Here is a 7,805-nt window from a genome sequence, read left to right on the forward strand (position 1 = left end):
GTTTTCATGGCAAGCCGGAAGCTTAAGCAGTATTTCCAAGGTCATCCCATCACGGTGGTCAGCTCTGCTCCTTTGGGAGATATAATCCAGAATAGGGAAGCAACCGGCCGGATTGCTAAGTGGGCTATCGAGCTCGGGCCTCACGGGTTGAAATACATGCCCCGAACGGCGATCAAATCTCACGCACTTGTGGATTTCATTAATGATTGGACAGAGTTACAATCGCCAGAAGAGAAGCCGGATCATATTTATTGGACTATTCATTTTGATGGGTCCAGGCAATTGGAGGGCTCGGGGGCTGGAGTGGTATTAACTTCCCCACGAGGTGATAAGTTTTGTTATGTTCTCCATTTAATGTTCCCTTGCACTAACAATGCAGCTGAATATGAGGCTTTACTCCATGGTCTTCGGATGGCTAAGGAGATGAACTTAAGCCGAGTTAAGTGCTTCGGTGACTCGGATCTGGTGGCTCAACAAGTGTCCGGCACTTGGGATTCCAAGGACCCACTCATGGCAGCATATCGTCGTGAAGTGGATATTGTTGCAGGTCACTTTAAAGGTTATCAGGTTGATCATGTGGACCGGCGAAGGAATGAAGCGGCGGACGCTTTAAGCCGCCTAGGTTCCCAACGTAAACCGGTTCCACCTAATGTCTTCTTGGATGTTTTGCATAATCCGTCCGTCAAGCTCCCCGGTGAAGAGGATTTGGCTGTTCCTGATCCGGAGGCCCAATTGGTGGCGGCTCTTCATGTTATCCCGGATTGGACGGTTCCATATTTGGCGTATATAAACCAGGGCGAGTTACCAGAGGATGAGACTTTGGCCAGGCAGATAACCCGCCGGTCCAAGTCCATGACTGTTATCAATGGAGAGTTACATCATTGCAGTGTGACAGGGGCGTTTCAACGCTGTGTGTCTCCTGAGGAAGGCCGTGAAATTTTGCGTGAGATCCACGAAGGAGATTGTGGTCACCACGCCGGTTAAAAATCTTTGGTGGCCAAGGCGTCCCGTCACGGTTTCTATTGGTTGACAGCTCATGTTGATGCCGAGGACTTGGTCAAAAGATGTGATGGTTGTCAGAAATTCTCAAGGCGCGCTCATGTACCAGCTCAAGAATCGAGGATGATTCCAATCACCTGGCCATTTGCAACTTGGGGGCTGGATATGGTTGGGCCTTTCAAGAGGTCCAAGGACAAGAAGGCCCACCTTTTGGTGGCGGTTGATAAGTTCACAAAATGGGTAGAGGCAGAGCCAGTTAGTAAGTGTGACGCGGCCACGGCGGTTCAATTCATCAAAAAGGTGATTTTCCGGTTTGGCTTTCCACACAGCATTATAACAGACAATGGTACCAATCTGTCAAAGGGTGCCATGAAGGAGTTCTGTCAACGCGAGCACATCCGGCTTGATGTATCATCAGTGGCTCACCCCCAGTCTAATGGTCAAGCGGAGAGGGCCAATCAAGAGATCTTGCGAGGCATCAAACCCCGGCTTATGGTTCCTTTGCAATAGACGCCGGGTTGTTGGGTTGAGGAGCTACCTTCAGTGTTATGGAGCATCAATACCACACCCAACAGATCGACAGGATACACACCGTTCTTCATGGTTTATGGAGCGGAAGCGGCTCTTCCTAGTGACATCCGTCATGACTCGCCTCGTGTAGCGGCATACGTTGAAGCTGACAACGAGAAGGCACGGCAGGAAGCTCTTGACCTGTTAGATGAGGAGCGTGACATGGCGGCAGCCCGTTCGGTGATTTATCAACAAGATCTGCATCGTTATCATAGCCGCCGGGTTAGAACCAGAACCTTTCAGGAAGGAGATTTGGTGCTTCGACCCATCCAGGATCAGACAGATATGCACAAGCTATCCTCCCCTTGGGAAGGACCTTTTGTGGTCAGCAAGAATCTGCACAACGGGTCATACTACCTAATCGATGTTCGAGAGCGCAAAGACTCACGTAAATCGGAGGAGGAGACCAACCGGCCGTGGAATATTGCTCATCTTCGGCCCTACTATACTTGAGCTACAGGCTCTGCTTATGTACATATTATGACATTGTATATATTATGATTAATATAATAAACCAGAACCTCAGCTAAAGCGGGGTATCTGTTGTTTTCTTACATCATGTGTGGTTACATGGAGCTTACAAAGCGGCGTCTGGTTTACCCCTTGATTCAGCTTCTCAAAGCTTGATATTAGATCACTTGGGGGCTTGGTCGTATCCGAACCATAGCCACGCCTCTTGATCGGCGCAATGCCACAACATCACTTGGGGGCTTGGTCGTATCCGAACCATAGCCACGCCTCTTTATCGGCGCAATGCCACAGCATCACTTGGGAGCTTGGTCGTATCCGAACCATAGCCACGCCTCTTGATCGGTGTAATGCCACAGCATCACTTGGGAGCTTGGTCGAACCCGAACCATAGCTACGCCTCTTGATCGGTGTAAAGCCCCAACATCACTTGGGGGCTTGGTCGAACCGGAACCATAGCAACGCCTCTTGATCGGCGTAATGCTACAGCATCACTTGGGGGCTTGGTCGAACCCGAACCATAGCAACACCTGTTGATCAAATTTGGGGCCTGGGAGCCCGTGAAAAGCCTTGACTACAACGGTTTTATTTGCCTTTTTGCTAAGTTTTTTTTATTTTGCTAAGATTTGTGATGTTTTCAAACCAGTGTTTATCAACCCGGTTAGGCTGTCAACTACAAGTTGTCAGTACATGACCAAGCTATAATCCAGAGACTATCAGCCCGGTCTGGTTTTGACTCATAGTCACCAGTATGGAATAAACCGGTGTTTATCACAACCCGGAACGGGTTTATTGTAAACCGGCATTATATAATAGGAGATACTTTTACTCCGGATTAGGGTTATTACCCTCATTACAAGGTTGGTCAGCCAACACTATGCCTAAAGGTCACATGTATCATATATTTACATATTTGGTTATCTTTTCCAACCTTGGTTATAAACCTTGGTCATATATATAGTTGGGTATCATGACCCGCCCGGTGGTAAACCGCCAGGGCGCTTTAAGCTTCTTCTCTGCAGGAACAGCTTGAATAAATAGCTATGGATTATGAACATCATATCTTAAGCATGGCGGATTAACACGCATCAGTTGCAGATAAATATGCACGAAGGCATAATAGACTAAGTATTTTAACTAGCCTATTACAAGACATTTTAGTGCCCAACGGATAATTGTTTATCAATAAGCATTGCAGCATGGCAAACTAAACCGGCCCCTAGATTATGATTGCTTATCAGCTTGACCTGACGGCTGCGGGTCATCTTGCACCGGTTCAACTTCTTCGCCTCTACCCAGCGGCTGGAAGTCAACAGTTGTCCAGACGACCCCAGTTAAAGCTTGAAACACAGCCTCATCACTTATAAGGTTGGACGGTTCAATATCAGGGGCATAAGTGTGCTTACGGATTGGAGGGATCAGGTTTTGAGCCTCAGGAGCTGGTGCAGTAATCCGCTTGTTATTGCTATCATAACTCGCCTGATAATGTGAAAGATCAGCTTGTTTAGCAAGTTGACAAGCCAGTGGACGTACTTCCCGGTTTATGGCACGGAGATCTTCAGTGCAAAATTCTGATCCGTCTTCTATCAAGCTTGGGTAGCCTTTAGCCACGTCCGTCGGGTCAAGATCAGGCACCCATGCTTTTGCCCGGGTTAGCGTGGTCAGAGCGCCAGCCCTTGCAGCAGACCTCTTCGGCTCTTCTACCCGGGCAGGCAGCATAGATAGCCTGGCTAAGGTATCTTTGATTAACGTCGAGGGCGGCTTATTATGAGAAGCGATGCAGATAATTTGTTGAGCGCCGGTATACAGTTGTTCTATCAACATATAGGCAGCCTTCAGCTTCTTCTGAACATCAGAGCCCAGATGACTAATGCGAGTTCCTGCATCATTGCAAACATCAGTAAACCGGCAACACATGGGAAAATATGTTGACAGTATTAAGGACAAGATGCTTACCAAACACAACAGCGGTCATCGCGTGTACTTGCCACTTTACCCCAGTCAGCTCGTCTACCACCGGTTTGAGAGCTGCTTCTGCATCTTCAGCTCTTTTCCGCAAAACGGATTTCTCTGTGTTCTGATCCGCCCACTCCTTGGCAAAGCTTTCCTTTAGCTTTTCCATAGCGGCTAAGGCGCTTGTCAGCTCATCTTTTGCTTTGGAAGTTTCTGCCTATTGGGACTTGATGTTCTCTTGCAGGTCAGCGGTTTGGCTTTCCTTCTTGCTCAGTTCAGCCTATAAAGAGACAGATACATAATGAGTTGACAGTACATATTTGAAGTACCAAGCACATAACAACTTATGCCCTTAGTACTTGGGGGCTAATGCATATTTGCTTTTACTCAGAAATTTTTACAAGTCCCAAGCACAATACAAGTATTAAGCTTGGCACTTGGGGGCTAATGTGTGTTTGCTCAAAAAACTGTGGATATGGGAATTCTTCTACAGTCCCGGTTCATCTTTATAAAGTTAAACCGGCCCTTGGGGACTATACCGGCGAAAGAGCAGTATGGCAAATTTTAAGGAACCTGTTCATCTTAACAAGGTAATCCAGTCCCTGGAGGCTAAATATGCAAAGTTAAGTTATGACAAAAGTCCTAGTTTAGATTGGTATCATAAACCGTCACATGGGGGCTACTAGGAGTTGATAAACTGCAATTGGACAAAGGAGAAAAACTTTAGTTACCTCATATCGCTCCTTCATCAAGTTTACCAAACTAGCTTCATAGTCACGGCTGGTATACAGACGGTTCAAGAAGCCAGAGTGAATATCTTGAACATTGAGGTGGGCGAAGCCTGATAAATCGGCATTCCATTTGCCTTTGCCGATAGCAGAGAGATCATCCTTGGCAGTATGCTTTGACAAAGCTACAGGATTGCCAGGAGTGGTGTGGCCAGTGCCAGTAATCATAACGTCATCATCTTGTTCATCAGCAGCTTTCGCCGGAGTTGGCGGTTTATCAGTGTCCTTAGCTGGACTGACCGGTTTGTCACCAGTTCGAACAGGGCTGGCTGGCCGGTCTGCATGACTTGTAGTATCAACTTGCACTTGTTCAGCAAGGAAATCATGGTCTTGAAGCGGCGGATCATGAAGCACGGCGTCAGTGTCGGTTTCTTCCAGATCTGGAGTTGTTTCCGGTTCAACAGCTACATTATCATCAGCCGGTTTGTTCAACCGAGCTTTCTTGCTGGGTCTTGGCTTGGTGCTGCGAAAAGATAGATATAAGGACCAGTACAGTATGAAAAGATAACATATCAAGAATAAAGACATGCGCATAACTCACCCAGGAACTGTTTTGAGGGGTGGAAGCTGTGTGGCCGAGGACACGCCAGAGGATGAGTGAGAAGTACCCTGATAATTTGAATCAGACGGGTTAAGAGGCTGGCGAAAACAACCTGCTTTTGGGCATGAAGTATCAATGGGATAAGAGACCTCTGATCGGCGTTTCCGAACCGGACTGTGCGGTAAACCGGCGGAGGTAACTACCTGGCCGCTGTGCCGGGTTGTACGGCGAGCTTCGTGCTGCTGCGTCTTCAAAAGAAAGTTTGGGTCCAAGTAAGCAAGAGGGTGAGAAATTTTTACTTTCCGGTTTGCTTGACGGATTTTTGATGTTGGCAGAGGATCTGAATCGGAGGAAAGAATCGTTACCTCTACGTCCTCAGCGTGACTGCCTTCAGCTTCGTCCTGATAATAATCATTGTAAATGAGATGTACGAAAAACGAACCAAGAGAATCAAGTTCTACCTCTGGTTCCGGATTACGCACATCGTCATCCGCTAGTAGATCGGAGGGTGCGGTGGTCCTTCTCTTGGCAGGTTTCTTAACAACCTTGGTCTTTGGACGAACTGGCTTGACCGGTTTGTCTTGCGGCTTCGCCGGTTTGTCTTGTGATGGTTTCTTGTTCCAGAACGGATCATCACCCTGTCGGAAAATAATCACACTTTCAGAGAATATTTGGACAGAAGCAAATTCAGATACAAAGGATTATATGATTCTTACAGCTGGTGGTTTGTTGAAGGTGTAGAAAGGGAGTAGTCCGGTTTGGGCACAGACGGCCTCCGGTTCGCTCAGTATTTTCTTTACAGCCTCAGTGACTTCTTCGTCTGTAAGCTGAATGTCAATGTGTCGCTGAGCATCCTTCAAATTCCCCGTGTACTCACACATCAAACCGGGGCGCCGGCTTAAGGGCAGAATACTCCAGCTTATCCAACAGCGAGCAAGATCAACTCCTGTCAAACTGTTTGCCATGAAGGCTCTGAGCTTTGATAATTGAGGAGCATAGTTGGCTCTCTCTCTTGCAGTCAGCCTCTGAGGGAAAGGGTGTGTGTTGCTCAGGCATTCAGGGCGGTAACCCGGCAGGGGGTTTTCGTCAGACGGAGAGGTATCCATGCAGTAAAACCAAGTTTGGTTACACTCTTTGGGGTGACTGTGGAGTTTGGGACGAGGGAAGGTGACTTCTTTCCTCTTCTGAACCGCCATTCCACCCAGTTCCGTATTGGGTCCATCTGAGAACTCGGTGTGACGGTTTAAGTGAAAGAAATCCCTAAACAGTTCAACTGTAGGTTCCTCTTGCAGATAAACCTCAAAGAATACTTGGAAGTGGCAGATGTTGGTAACAGAGTTGGGACCGATGTCTTGAGGGCGCAACTGAAAATTGGCTAGTACATCTCGGAATTTTTTTGAACTGGGCAGGCTAAAACCTTGTCCGAGATGATCAGCAAACACAATTACCTCTCCATCCTGGGGTGTAGGAGGATTTTCCAGGCCAGGGACCCTCCAGTGGATAACATGTTTCTTGGCTAAAGCGCCCGTTTTAACAAGGTTGTTTAATTGCTCCTCGGTTACTCGAGAGGGAGCCCAATTGCATTCATAGACTTGTTTGGCCATGACAAGGGAAATCTGAAACATGGTTATAGCCGGTTTAAGATTTACAGTGGACAGCTATACAATGATATAAGGATACAAACATATTGATAAACCGGATTTGGTTATTCGTAAACCGGAATCTGACGATGGAAACAGTGTAATGCATTGGCGGTTCAACAGGGGACTAATGGTATCTACTGGGTCATCATTCTGTATATGAAGTTAAACCGCCCTATCTGGTATTAAAGATGTCTAAGTGAAGGGAAAAACAGGTTTCACATCTTGCTATGGTAATTTCAGATCTACCGCGCGTTGAGAAAACAAAATATATTCTGACCTAAATTCCAGCGTACTAAAAAGTTCACCAAGTTGAGATGAGTTGGGTATCAAACAGGTGCTGAAACTACTACCGCGCGAGATCTATGTGGTTTAAACTACTACCGCGCGAGATCTATGTGGCTTTTGGATCTAATCAATGGATATAAGTAAGGGAAAAGAAGGGCGGCGACGAACACTGATGAATGACAGAAACCCTAAGTGCAGATCTATGGTAAGAGAAAGGGGAGACTTACGGAGGCTGTTGAGCAGCGGCGGCGCGCGGAGGAGCTCTGGTACGTTCAGGTCGATGCAGCGGCCAAGGTTGGTGCAGCAGTCAAAGGTTGACGGCGGCGGCTGAGGTCGAAGGTTCGGGCGTCGCGAGGATGACGATGACGCGAAGAGGCACGAGGGGGAAAATGGAAAGACCCCATGGCCCTATTTATAAGGAAGTTAAACGACAGGCGCGAAAATCGAGGAGCTGACTTTTTGGATATGAGGCGCAGCTGTCGCCTCGATTGTCGGAGGCTCATTAATGAAGGTGGGTTATACGCAGTTTTAAATGACAGGTGACGTCATCGCGGTTTA

Source organism: Triticum aestivum, chromosome 7D (assembly GCF_018294505.1).
Source record: "Triticum aestivum cultivar Chinese Spring chromosome 7D, IWGSC CS RefSeq v2.1, whole genome shotgun sequence".
In the NCBI taxonomy this organism is placed as follows: Eukaryota; Viridiplantae; Streptophyta; class Magnoliopsida; order Poales; family Poaceae; genus Triticum; species Triticum aestivum.